Below are 14735 nucleotides of genomic sequence, written 5' to 3' on the forward strand. Positions count from 1 at the left end.
CGTGATGAGTGACATAGATACATTATTCATTAAATAAATTAACTTAAAACTGCCGAAAGAAGCTTGGAAATATATCTTTACATATACATATAAACTGCGATAGGCTGATGATGATGATGATGATGATACATATAAACTTACATATTCTAAAAATAGAGCATTCTTTGTCTTTCCACCTGCCCATGTGTGTCACATAAAAACGCAACTACACACAAAGAACGTAAATAACCTATTTCCCTCAATTGGCTAAAAAATTGCCAAAAATGTAATTTTGGAGCGTATAATAAATACGACACGGTCTGAAACTTATGGTTTACTTAGGCATGTCATGATATTTCGTGACAAGCACTTTTGTTCTGTATCATTTTAAGAATTGTTTTTTACCTCAAAAGTGAAGAATTGAGGTCGACTGCGTGAACTTGTATGATGATACTTGTAGGTGTTACTCTTTTAGTAAGACCTAAGTTTAGTGAAGATAATTAAATATAGTCTTTAAAATGGCTAATCATGAATAACTTAGACAAACGTATCCTGGAAATATTCTGACCAGCCGACTACCAAACAGTCTCCTTTATATAAGGAAATATGAAAAAAAGTATTTGTCTGAAGAGAACGCTCATTGATTTAAATAGTGTATGCCCTATTGCAACATCTGCATAAAGAATAAAACTCTCAAATAAGACTTGGACAAGTTAACCATCACGCCCTAGACTTAGGAATTTAACCAAAACCTCCGCTCCGACCCTAAGTTCTGCCAACCAATTTCCCACAGCCAAAATCCTCATATGACCCATGAAAGCACTATAACCTTGACCATACGACCTTAAACTTAGTTTCCGGAAGCTGCGCGGGCGACGGGGCAGGCCGCTGTGAAAGTGTGCCGATGACACACATACGCCGCACTGCATCCGCCATGCTGGTGAACTGTGATGCCGCGCGGCTCCGCTCGTCTGAGGGGGCCTTTAGGAGGTATTTTTAGAGGGGAAATTGATGTAACATGTAAGTTGAGGGGTAAATAGTGTTGTGTGGAAGTGCATTAAAAATAAAAAAAACATTTTTTACTAATATTGGCTGCTGTCAATTGTTTCGTGTCCCGTGGGGAAATGCTACACGTACCTAGATGAAAAGTAGCATATGGCCTTCCTCGATAAAAGGGGTATCAAGCACTGAAAGAATTGTTCAAATCGAATCAGTTCCTGAGATAAGCGCTTTCAAGCGATGAAGCGACAAAAATTCAGCTTTATATTTTTGTATAGATTCAAAAATGACATGGGCTAACATTTAAAGCTATCAATGCGGTTATTACTGGATACTTGATAATATATGCACAATTTTAATTGAACCACTACTATTACGAACAAGTAACGAGTATTTCTTGTAACAGCATGGACAACCATCTTATGCCATCGATAGAATCATTTCAGGCCAGTTGGCTATCAGGCGCTAAAATCTAGTAGGTACTAATATAAGAAAGGGGAAACATTTTCTGATTGTTTGATTGTACACTAAAGACTCCGAAACTACTGAACTAATATGGTATTATTTTACTGTTGTGAAGCTACTTTATCCCCGGATGACATAGACTATATTCAATTGGGGTAAAAGCAGTGGTTTTCACGGTACGCGGACTAAAAATGCGGGAACACCGGAAAACAGACAGTATATTACAATATACATGGTAATGAAGTAGTACCTATAGGCAAAATAGTAACAAAAACGTGTTGGACCTACATAAATAAACAACATTTTATTCCTTGTGAAACGATGCCACCGGAATGACGTCAGCAAGTTAAAATTGCTGGCCCAAATATAACCGCAGTGACGTAGAAGTTAAGTATAGTAAAGAATGTCAAAAGAACGGTCATTCTAACAGAGGATTTTTTTATTGAGAACCTTAAACCTTAAGATATACCTAGATGACATTAGACGTGGGTTGAACACCTGAAGAAAGCAGACTGCAGAATATGAGAAACATGACCTCATGTAGGACCATAGGCAGAGGACAATAGGCAGATAGACACCCAGTAACCAGGGATAAGTACAGCTGATAGCAGTGATAGCTGATAATTTAACATAACCAAAATATTTTCAAGACAACTTCAAACATTGCTATAAAAGGAACCAACCGTCACAACATTACGAATGCTATACAAACATGGATTCGAACATCAATGCCACCATTTTTCAAAGTCAAAGTCAAACCATGTTTACATACAACGTGCCTAAAGCATTTTCTTGTATCTCATACGGGGAGGGGCAGAGGGGGGCGTCAAAAGTAAAAGTCGAGCCGTCGAATAACTGTACCGGTGTTCACTCTCAACTCGACACACTTACCGCGGTCGTGTCGAAGCGAGTCACGTCCGAAATGCTCCTTAGCAACTGTTTTTACTACTACTCTTCAAAGAAATGCTTAACGTAGTCTTTGGGTGCGTTAGTTGGTAAGTGATCAACGAATTTATCGAGAGAAGATACAGCGCATGTGGTTAAAGGGTTTATAAATTATGCGAGTTATTTCTATTGAATAAGCCATAGACTTTTAAAGATTGCAATAATGAAACGCCAATGGAATTTTGGTAATTTTATCTGGAATTTTGGAATTTTGGCAATTTTATCTCTCTAGATAGATATACCTACTTGAAGAACTATAAAATATGTTCAAACATTATAATTGTTACCTACTTCACACCTAGTACCTAGACACATATCTAGGATGCTGAAGGCATGAAACATTGATTTAGGTATAATTTATGTTTGTTATTATGGCGTTCAAAAATACCAGACTAGCAAAACTGTTTACAAGTTTTATCTTTCCCACTTAGATAAAGATATCACTTTGATAAAGAAATGACCATATTAATTCATAGTAACCTACTTATCATGTTATTTTTGAGAGAAATCAGTCAAATTCGAAGACCCGTAACTGTCATAGATATTTAAAGAAAAATCGAATCGTTGACGCACGTAGTGGTCTCGATTCTCGATTTGGTCAATAAATCATAATTAATATTTGACGCTCTATAAATACCGCTGAATACTTAAATAGTCAGCAATAATTGCCTAGTGTGAAAAGGCCCAATTTTCCGAAAATTTAAACTTCTGGAATGATTACCGTAACCAGATTCGCAGAATAGGTCTTAAGAGTATAGGTACTATTAGCAATTTGAAAAAATGTGATGCTATAATGATCAATGCGTCAACCTGATGGAATCTAGGTCATGATGACCTGTCGTCATTTATCTCAAGAAGCTTATTTTCCCTAACAGCAAGATACTGTGACCCAATAGGATTGAATACTACAATGTATTAGTGTGCAGTGATACATAAGTGTGAAAATAACATGGCCTGAAATGAAGAAGAATTCCTTGCAAAAAGGTGGCAGGTAATCTTAAATTACGATAAAGTAGGTTTTCCTATTTCTGTTACATCAAGCGAAGCTACACCATAAACGGTCACCAATCTGAAGATATACATATTTTGCTCCATTTTTGTTTTACAGACTTCCGAAAAAGTTCAAACTAAATAGATTAATTTCGGCACTTAACCAGACAAAAACGAAAACTGTAACAAATGAACAGCACCCAATCTAAGTGAAAGAATTTCTCTCAATTGTTATAAGTTATCTACGCGTCATAATGCGATAGAAACATTAAAGAATGGATGTTCCCACGCAACACTGGCTTGGAACTCTTACCTTAGTAACCAACATTTGTGTACAAAGTTAATCGCAACTGATGAGCTGATGCTGAATATAATTCTGTATTTATTTTTGTTTAATTAACCGATTGTGTGAAAGACGGCATGGCTGGAAAGAATGTCACCTGTGAGATGACATCAATCAGAAGTATTGAAGAAATAAAAGAGGCTATTTCCAAATAAAATAAGGATAAAGCAAGAGGATGATGATGATAGTGGATGAGAGAAGTCTTTCTTTGCTTTTAGAGAGTTATTTTTTGATATGTTTAAGTTTAAAGTCAAGTTCTCTTCATATTTGACTAGCCAGCTTAGAAAGAAGTCCGATATTTACTAGCCATTATGACCTTTTCAAATGTTTGTTTCCTCAAAATAGTCAACAACACAGTTATTAACATAGAGTGAAAATATTCTTACAGAATCAACCATGACTCAGCCATTTGCTATTACTTGCCAATTTTCACGTAACATCACTCACACCATTTTCCTCATTTCAGGTAAAAATACAACAAAACAAACGAACCAGATCTAGTTCAACCAATGCCCTACATAATGAATTGGCAATGTCAATAGCTTTAGGAAAAAATCCCGCTATTTTTACATCAGTAGGTACTGATATCACCGGGTGGCCAAAATTATCACCTACACGATGCAACGGTACTGACAACGGTGATCAACCTTCTCGCAATAAATATAAACTCATCACGTTTATGGATTTGTTTTATTTTTGGGGTTTGGTCATTATTATATAGACATGGCGTCATTCATTCGTTTCATACAGCGTTGGATTCTGATTTCGTTTTGTACTAGCATCAAAATATACTAAGTGGCTGTTTCCTGATTTTCCAATTTACTGACATTCAAAAGGAACAGCTCTCTCATATAAAAACTAACATTTTCTTCATTAGACGAGTTGCAAATATGTATATGAAATTCTAGGGACCTTCTTGTGTGACAGGACCGATTGTCAACGTGATTTAAAACTAGCCAAACAAGGACGCAAGATTGAAGAATCTACTCAATAAAGAGCTAAATTAACTCTTTGATTATTCCGTTTTAATAAATCGTGGAGAAATCATTCGATACAAATACAATTTACTCTTTAGCGACGACATTTTACCAACATAGTTGCATCGAGTGCTTCATTGAGTGCACAATAATGAGACGGCTGGTCTAAGCTCATGATACGCTATACTTAACTTTCCACGGACTGTGGAAATAATGAGAGCAACTCTATCTACCAGTAATAATGTATTATGTACTTAATTGTAATAACTCTATGTAAAGGCTTGCCTTGGTAGGAGGTAGGCAGAAGTCGAGCTACGCTATTGTACGAAATACGTTGAAAGATGACTAACATGCGATGTATTTCAATCATCAAATTTGACGCACGACGATGATTTTTACTAAACCTTCTATTTAAGAAGTTGTTTAAAATATTTGTAACGTATTTGGTTATAACACGATTTTCCAAGTCAGTCCTGAAGAAAATATTCATTTGCTTAAAGGGATAATAAGGCATGCCAGTTACCCGGCAAAAAGTTTAGATTTTCCAAAGAAGATAACTTAATCATATTAAATCAAACTTCTAACTGTAACACCCGTTACAAATAACACGCATTTCATTAACATTAGATATTATAATTAAACAAAAACTACTAGATGACATAGCTCGTAAATCGCCAGCCCCCATTCGCCTACTTAAAGCCAATCTGTTATTAAGCTATAATGCTTCTCATTCACGGACAGCTTTCCTCACGCACACACGCAAACACGTGTGTGTGTATACACACACATGTATGAGACACGTGCGCGTAAAGTCTAACTTAGGGATGGCGAATGATGAAAACTTTGGGAAAACTTAATGATTATTTATTAAACCACGATAATATTTTGAAGTACTTACCTAGGTAATTAAACTTCCAGTATTAATTCGTTAACTGTCCACAGTTCTGAGTGCTGTCTCAAAGTTTTTATTGTAAAAGAACACTATTCGTGGAAGTTCACAGGATTCTTGTTTATGAAAAAAGTCACAAACTTATATGGGGTCAGCCCTAAAATTGATAATCCAAAGCTTGCACTACACACGAGTCTAAGAAAAAGACTATAGATTTTCATGGAGTCATTCGATTCAGAGCAGATTTCGATCACATTGAACACAAACACAGCGTTTTAACTGCTCAAGTAACAAAATGTAGAACAGATTGAATTTCTGACACTTACTTACGGATCTTATCGCGGTTTTACTATTAATATTATTTTTATTTTTATCACATCGTCTCGGAAAGAGTAGTTTTGCACTTCTAGAGTCTAGAACGTCAAAGTGATTTGAATTTAGAACATCGTGTGTAATACTCCATTTGTGACAATCTTGATAAGACTTTTTAAATAATACGTATTAAACAAATAAACTACTGCTTCAAACAATAATTCAACTAATTGAGTAATTTTTGTTATAGTTTTTAGATCGATTTTTTACCACATTCAATTTTTAAAATGAATTTTTAAATGAGTAAACTTTAATATGTACTTCTTATTAATAAGATAGTCATATGCACGCGCCATTTTCTTTTTTTGAAATAGTAATTTCCTCGTTTAGGTGGGATGAAATTATTATTTTTTATTGATTTATTATTTACATTACTCATTACATTTTAAACAGATTTTTTTAAATAAATTAATAGGTACATCTTTTTAATTAGTCATCTGCGCGCCATTTTCTTTTATTGTATTTAGTATTTTTTTCGATGAAAAGGGATGAAAAGTTACGTGTTGCACTCGAGTGCAAAGATTTTTCACCTGGTGCTCTTTTCATTTTCTCGTTATCGCTCAGGATTCTAATTAAAATGGAGCCCGCGGTTAAAAAGCAACTTTGCACTTTTGTATAACAAATAACTATTGATTCCGACATTTCGGAGTTCGACATTTCATCCTTTACATCATCCATGGTCAAGTCACGGGCAGACTAAGGTGTCGGCCGTATCGATATTAATATAACTGCGATAAAATCCGTAAAAGCAGTTTCATTTAAGTGCAGATTGAAGTAAAAATTCACTTTACTACTTAGTACTTACACAAGCCAGCCCTACTGAGTGCGTCTAGTTTACACACCGCGCGGCAGTCGTTAGGAATTGCAATGAACCCGTGAATGGCGCACAGATGGCAACTCCATTGGTATGGCAATGCCAACACGCTTTGTCGGCACTCCGTGGCACTAACAATGTTTTTAATTACGCCAAGAATTGGGCTGCAGTGTGGTTATGTCCGGTTAGGTTCCAGACGGTGGCGGCTCTTTGATTTTGTGGGCAGTTTAGATTATATGTGGGCACAAAGTTGCAGAAAGTACCTTATAGTACTCAGGTTGCTTAGACGATTCCGTAGCGGTTCTCCGTGAGGTGTATTGGTGTTCGGATGGCAAACGGAATGGGTTCGGAAAGGTTTGAGCGGATTTTCATAGAAGTTACGTTAACAATAGACCCGTTTCTTCGCCAACACAGGCAAAGCGCAGTACTTCATCAGTTTAATGAAAACTTTGAAACAAAATACTTTTTTTTAGGTGGAAAATGTCCTCCGTCTCGGTATTGAGGTTTGGTCGGAACTTTGTTTCTCATTGAATCTAATCACCCCGCCTATATTTGAAAGACCTATTGCCGCCTATATTTGTATTTGCTGCAAATAAACATCACACTTCGAACCTACAACACACATTATTGATTCAGCAACATTTTTAAAGTAAAAGTTGTTACTTATCGCCTACCCTCATATTCATTACCATGATATTTGAATACGAGTGCCAACACTCGTAGGAAAATCAATAAACAAATTGTCACTATAGCTATAATGGCACAAACTGGTAGCTTGGAAGACATGACGACTCATAGGTTGAGTTTTAACCAACTGTGATTAGCCGAAGGCACATCAGTGGCCGCGATTATATAGTTAGCTGGTGGAATCGCTCATGCGTAGCGGAATTTCTTTTACACAGGCCACTTAGGAGCAGCGTTAACGGGTCAAGTGGTGTGTCGACGATGTTATTTATCTAAACAAAGAAGTGACGTGGAAATCTCCGGATCTAGTCAACCGAAATATTACGTAATTCTATTTATAAAAAACAAAGTTGACAAAGTTTTCATTTGTACATTTTCTCGCAGCAGCCGCGACAACAAACAGTTTACTTACCATGGATAACGCGGTAGTTCACTGGGTTGAAGAGATTAGATAACTAAACATTGGTAAAAGATTCGGTTTGACTGGAAGCCACACCACACAATTCGGAATAGCTGGGTGGAGTGAATAGGTGCGCATGCCAGTTTCACATACTTCTTGGATTTTCGCACTCACTCACTATGTTATGTTGGAATTCAAAAGCTGTCACGATCGTACGTCCGAAAGAAGTCCAATTCGTGTGTTGACATTGAAGCTGCAGTTCTTCCAGAAATAAAATGTCGCAATTTGTCATTTCATGGAGCCAGCAGATCAGAAGAAACATAAGTGCTGTATACAAAGTCACTACCTACTGCACAACGGTATTTCGTCTTTATAAAAGCACAAACGTTCGCTCTCTGCGGAGGACGTTAAAATACCATATATATATGTCACACGTAGGTTAACAGGACAACAGTATATTATCATCGAACCGCTTTAGATCTGATGAGCGAACAGACCAGAACTGACTTGATCGCCTCGAGAAATCAGGGTATGAAGCGATCATTCGCTGGTTCCTACTGTGGTTTCTGAAAATGTATTCATTAACCAACGATGAATAATTCAGCCGGCTTTTTGACTTCTCGAAAATCATAACGTTGGTTTTTAATGCACAAACGGAAATTCGATATATTACACTTTACAATTGATAAAAGGTTTGACAACGGGCTATAGTAGCGTAGTTAAACTAACTGAAACAATTTAGTGATCCTTGAATAAAGAAGAGCGCATGATGAACATTGTAAAATGTGATGAAGACACCTAATTCATTACCATCTCCACGCCTAGGTATCAAAACCGGTTAAGCGCGGAACCAGCTTGATAGCGGGGAAAGCGTCAGCCCACAGAGCGACCTTCCGAGCAGAAGCCGGAAGGTCGATTCACCGTCAACCGCCTGGTGCCGGATTTTCATCATCCGGTTTCCAGCAGTGGCTGAGATGAGCCGGGAATCGCCGCCCATTCATCATCCGTTTCTTCGTCATCAGCCCCAGTCGGCACAGTTCGGCAATAGTTCACGTATCGCCCAGCAGCACAGAACATTTTGCGCCTGATGTACTGGCGTCTTTCAACCGAAATATGCTCAACATTGTATAAACGTAAAGCCAGCAGGTGCTAAAATTTTTAGACTGGTCTGCAACTGTTCAACAACGGTGTATTTGTGATATAATTTACCGGTTTATTTCAGATCGTGAAAGCTGAAAGCAACTTTTTTCCTTCAAAGACGTCCAACGAATGTCTTCGTTGACATTTGCGACGACTGACAGGTAGTTATTCATTGATGTTAATTTTGAAGTGAACAATGTTTTCGGTCGTATTTTGCCTCTTCATCAAAAGTATATTAATGACCCATTTATATGTGAATTCAAAATATTGTAATATATTAAAAGTTAAGGATGTTTGAATATTATTACAATGTTTTTATAATAATAACGAATGCACGCACTGGTGTGATGCATGTTTGTTATTGATGAAATGAATGGATATTCATGTTTATAGCTATATTATGTCAGAACAATATGTACTTTAGAATGTGGGGAAGTTCATTTCTTTTCGGGACGCCGCTTCCCGGCTCGGCACCGAGATAAGATATACCCTGTTATCGGGGATAATGTAGCTTCTGGTGAAAGAATTATAAACATGTCCTGATGATGCGCCGATACTTGTAGTGTTTTAGTAAGAATAACACGTTGTCATATAATTTTCGAAAGTAAGAACATACCATGACAAAGTGAGTTCAGTCATTGATTTTACCAAAGTTTTGCATAATTCTCAGCCTGCATTTTCTTCATCATTTTAAACAGTTTTCTCAGTTACTATAAAGCGTTACATGTAAAAGACGATGTTGAAGTCGATATGCAGTGGTCAGCGCGATAATACATATCCATATGTCAGAATGGTGTTCCCCGCGGCGACTACGCAGTGGCCTGATTTAAATTATCGCAGTGTTTCGAGTTCAGTGACATGATACAGACAAACAGATCAAAAATTTAAAACCATATTTGGTTCAATATTCTCATAGTTTTTTTTAAAATATTAATGTATAGTTTGACTTTCCTATCATCTATACATATAATAAAATGATAGGAAAGTCAAAACTGTACATTGAATATTTTTTTAAAAGAATACTTGGGGGGTGATCTATTATCGATTCTGAACCCAAATATATAGTTTTTAGAATTTTGTCTGTTTGTCTGTTTGTCTGTATGTTTGGTCTCACTGAACTCGAAAAGTACTGCATAGATTTAAATCAAATTTTGCATGAATATTACCTGGGGCCGGTCAACATATAGGATATATATTATCACGCTATTACCTACGGGGGATGAGCAATGAACGATAATTTCTGTTAACGTTTCTGCAACAGCGGGTGCAACAATGACACATATTTGAATGTTGAACTTTGTAAGTTTATCGGCCTATTATCAATCTTTACATAGAAAATAACGCTTTTATAAGTAACTTGAGCAAAAAACTGAATTTAAAGAAATGATATCCTAAAATTATAGATGAAGAAAATCATGCAGAAACAGATGTGCCATAAAACTGGTAGTAGGTAAAATATCAATGAAAACAGACTTCACTTTGTCATGGTATGTTCTTACTTTCAAGAAAAAATTATATGACAACGTGTGTATTTCGCTACTATAAAAACACTACAAGAAATATCAGCGCATCATCAGGGACATGTTTATAATTCTTTCACCATTAGAAAGCTACATTATCCCCGAGTAACATAGGGTATATCTTATCCCGGTGCGGGCAGTAGTTCCCATGGGAAGCGGCACCCACGTCCCGAAGAAATTATGAACTTCCCCACATTCTTAAAAAGTCTACATATGTTGTTCTGACATAATATAAGCTATACCTCTCATAAACATGAATATCCATTCATTTCATCCAATAACAAACATGCATCACACTGAAAGTGCATTGCGAGTCTACGATTTTATTATTATAAAAAAAAAAAAACATTGTAATTAATATTCAAACATCCTTAAAAATAAGTTCCTGGTTTTAATATATTACAATATTTTGAATTCACTTACATATAAATAGAAGGTCCTTATTAATATACTTTTTGAGTAATGAAGAATGTAGGCAAAATACGACCGAAAACATTGTGTTCACTTCTAAAATTAACATCAATGGGAATAACTACCTGTCACAATACGTCAACAAGATGTCAACAGAAGACAAGAGTTCGTTCGTTCTGAAAACGTACAAATTACGCGTCGCAGGAAAGAGACATACTTGCTTTCAACTTCTGATCACAAATCATCGAGCTAAGAATTATATCACAAATACACCGTTTACAATTACGAACAGTCACAGTCAGACCCACGGACTGAGTCTAAAAAAACACCTTTTATATAGCTACGTTTATATCATTTATATTATTCAGTTAGAAAGACATAATTACTATCAAACGTGTTTTCGCTAAAATGTTCTATTAGTTTTTGCAAACATACATTCCCAACTCTGATCTCATGGAGGTGGCGCCCGGGTGTCACCACTGTGCGGACTGTGCGACTTATCGCACCCGGCCCCGGTTTAAACCATGATCTGGAGCGAGAAGAAACGGGATGACAAAGAATGAGGCGGCGGAGCGACTGAAAATTCCCAACTCTCATCTCAGCCACTGCGGTAAGACACCACGAAAGCCGGATGTCGAGAGACGACTCCCGGCCACCGTAGGCGTGAGCGATTAGTTTTGAGTGGGTCATCGACCTTCCGGCTTCTGGGAGACCCGTTATTTCACGCCCTCAAGGAGATTCAGCAAACCCCTGTGAGGCCCACTAGGCCAAAGCCTGACACTCCCCACGCTGCTCAAACTGATGGCTGAGAATTACGTAACTTTCCAGGATGCCATGCAACGTGTTGCAAATGCCCGCCTTTGGGAGCTTGGTAATCCTTTCTCCACCTTAACTTGAGTTTTGTGGTACATGAACAAATTAGAATAGTAATGAATTAGGTCATCTTCATCACGTATTTACCAACTCTTAATGTTCATCATCACACACCCGTTTAACTTTATTCAAGGATCACTAAAATTGTTTCAGTTAGTTTAACTACGCTACTATAGCCCGTTGTCAAACCTTTTAATATCAATTCTGTAGAAGTGTGAATATCGAATGTGTAATATATCGAATTTCCGTTTGTGCATTGCACAAAAACCAACGTTATGATTTTCGAGAAGTCAAAAGAGTCGGCCGGCTAAGAATTATATTCATCGTTGGTTAATTGAATACATTTTCAGAAACCACAATAACAGTAGGAACCAAAGCGAATGATCGCTTCATACCTCTGATTTTCTCGAGGCGATCAAGTCAGTTCTGGTCTGTTCGCTCATCAGATCTTTGAAAGCGGTTCGATGATAATATACTGTTGTCCTGTTAACCTACGTGTGACATATAATATGGTATTTTAACGTCCTCCGCAAGAGAGCGAACGTTTGTGCTATTTATAAAGACGAAATTTTACCGTTGTGCAGTAGGTAGTGACGCACAGTATACACAGCACTTATGTTTCTTCTGATCTGCTGGCTCCATCAAGAAATGACAAATTGCGAGCGTACATTTTGAAAATCTTGGAAGAACTGCAGGCTTCAAGTGTCAACACACGAATTGGACTTACTCTCTCGGACGTATACTTTACCTGATCGTGAACTAATGCAAACATTTCGGTGGAATTCCAACATAACATAGTGAGTGAGTGCACAGAAAATCCCCGAAATACAAGTAGTGAAACTATGCGCTTGCCTGATGACTCAGTCATCATCCACCCAGCTATTCCTCAATTGTGTGGGTGTTGGCTTCCAGTCAAACCGAATCTTTTTGAGTACCAATGTTTACTTGGAGTGCCTATCTAATCTCTTCAACCCAGTGAACTAGACACCGCGTTATCCATGGTAAGTAAAACTGTTTGACAGACTTTCTGGCTCCTGATTTGTCGCAGCTGCTGCAGAAAATGTACAAATGAAAACTTTGTCAGACCTTTGTTTTATGTATAAATAGAATTACGTAATAATTTCGGTTGACTAGATCCGGAGATTTCCTCAACGTCACAAACTTTACTTCTTTTGTTTAGATAAATAGTCACACATCGTCGACACCACCTTGATTGATCAACCCGTGCTGCTGCTAAGTGGTAATTCTAATTATATTGTTATGTAAAAGAATACACCTACGCTACGGCATAATTTTGACAATTCCAAATTGCCCACGCAGACGAAGTCGCGGGCAACAGCTAGTTTTATTATATGTATAGAAGGCGTTTCGTGCAGGAATCAATGGTGTGCTCAAATTGAATTTTTTCCGCAAGATGGTAACTAGTTTTATACCATAGGTATCATGTTACAATATCTATTACCTATTATTCTAATTATGGTCATACTTATCTGTCTGCTTATAACATAAATCGTTTTAGCTGAAAATTGCAGTTCTCTAGCTAGACGTTACCAGAGGATGAAACTTATTATGCTAGATAATGTAGACCTATAAAATGAGCAAATACACTAAAATTGTGACGATGATGAAGCAACAGAGAGGAACTTATTTAATTTTGTTCATTTTCTTTTAATGGAACTATAACTAATCAAAAATCTGCTATTCCCTATAACCAAAATATGTCAGGTCATAATAACTTACAACCCAATAACCAAAGCCGACTTTTTGCTTGGTCCAAAGTTTTCGTTTGCGTGTGTGTGTGCGCTTGCGCCTGTGTGCCTTCGTGCTCGGCCGCGACGTCGGCAGTGGGTCAACAAACAAGGTCACGCCATTTCTCTCGCGGGGAGGGGGAAGGGCCATGCGTAGGCGCAGATAGACGAGACGCGCAGAATTTGAGCTGGATTAGTATTAGGTAGTAGCTGCAAGTTTAGTGGGGATTGTGGAGGGATTTGGTTTGAGATATTAGATTTTTGTTTAATTGGTAAAATGCCATGCTTTTAATAACTTAAATGATGTATATAATGATATTGCATGTCTCAGATACTTAGGTACTAGGTACTCCGGTTTTAAGATAGATTTTTGGGTCTTACAAACAAAACCTTCTTTAAAAGAGGATTTATGAGATCCCTTACATGTCTTTCAGGAAATGCAAAAACAAAAAAGTAGGATGAATTTGGAAAGGTCAAGAAGGTACTTAATTTATGCAAGTTGCTTTAAGCACACCCGATAGGTACTTACTCCGCTGTCCTCTCACCGAGGCTGGCATGGGAACATTTGATAACCTTATGGGAAAATGTTGCAATTCTAAAACTGAAGACAGCAGTTACAAAGTAGGAAAAAGGAAAGATTTAGTAAGTAGCCAAAACAACAAAAAATACGTATAAATTATTGAAGGCGATTAAAAAAGCTGTGGGATACATTCTATATAAGGCTGACACATCTATTTTATAGATGAAGTTCGAGTTAGGTACCTACACAGCTTCTTTAATTTTTATCATAACACTTAACAGTTTGGTATAATCGAAGCTCTCTTAATCAGATATCTCTCCAAAAAATATGCACAGATGATCCATTTTGAATCAGAATACCGTAAGGATCTCGCCAAATACTCTGCTTAGTCAGACACTAAACCCCGCCCACAATTCAGAAGATCTCAAACAAAAATACATCGACTACAATGAATATAATATCGGGGTCAATAGTTTAATTAGGCACACCCACGGTCTAGAACTGTTAGTACATTTACATGTCATTACGGATGATAAATATGTATGCGTTATAATTAGCATTGAGTGTTATGTTTCACAATTTGTTGCTGTCGGTCTAGTGGTGGATGCTGAGTTAGAAGATGGATAAACAGGAAACTTTTGATCCATATGCTTAACTTGCTACATC

The sequence above is a fragment of the Helicoverpa armigera genome, chromosome 5 (genome assembly GCF_030705265.1).
Source record: "Helicoverpa armigera isolate CAAS_96S chromosome 5, ASM3070526v1, whole genome shotgun sequence".
In the NCBI taxonomy this organism is placed as follows: domain Eukaryota; kingdom Metazoa; phylum Arthropoda; class Insecta; order Lepidoptera; family Noctuidae; genus Helicoverpa; species Helicoverpa armigera.